This window comes from Echinops telfairi, unplaced genomic scaffold (assembly GCF_000313985.2).
Source record: "Echinops telfairi isolate 266 unplaced genomic scaffold, ASM31398v2 ScPeMD7_7457;HRSCAF=8495, whole genome shotgun sequence".
NCBI classification, from domain to species: domain Eukaryota; kingdom Metazoa; phylum Chordata; class Mammalia; order Afrosoricida; family Tenrecidae; genus Echinops; species Echinops telfairi.
Window position 1 is genome coordinate 31,927,738 of NW_022111357.1, and position 771 is coordinate 31,928,508.

Below are 771 nucleotides of genomic sequence, written 5' to 3' on the forward strand. Positions count from 1 at the left end.
AGGAGTCACTAGGTGGCACCAGTGATTAAGCCCTTGGTGGAAGGTCAGTAATGCACCTCAGAGGAAAGGCCTGGCAACCTGCTTCAACAAGGCCAAAGCTGAGGAAACCCAAAGAGGGAAGTTCTCCCTTGTGATGTGGTTTGTTTTCTTTAAGGAGGGTGCAGCAGGTTCTCAGGGGATTTGAACTTCCCCCGTTCCCATCAACTCTCCTGTTTGTCCCATCTTCATCCTCCTTACCATTGATACTGCTTACTCGGGACTCATTCATTCATACACTCACCCTGTTAGTGCAAATTCCATGTTTGTCGTGTGTCAGACCACTGGTGGGCCAGACGGCAGCAAACAAGACAAACATGGCCTCTTAACAAAAACAGCTTTTTATTTTTTTTAACTCAAAGATGATCTGTAAACCAAGAATTCCAACACATACGATGTGCCCACAGGTCATGATGGGTGTGTGGGAGCACAGAATGGGGGCTGTGTCAGGGTCAGAGCCAGGGAAAGGTCCCTGAGGGAGGGAGGGACGTTTCCGCTGAAGCTGGGGAGGGGGCAGGAGTTAACCAGGCCGAGTGGGCAGATATGGAGCACAGAGAGATGAGGAGAATGTTCTGGTTCTCCACCTTCCTCATGCCGCGTCCTTTTGATACAGTTCATGTGGTGGTGACCCCCCCAAACATAAAATTATTTTTGTTGCTACTTCATCACTGTCATTTTGCTACTGTGATGAATTGGATGACCCCTGTGAAAGGGTTGTTCGACCCCCAAAGTTTG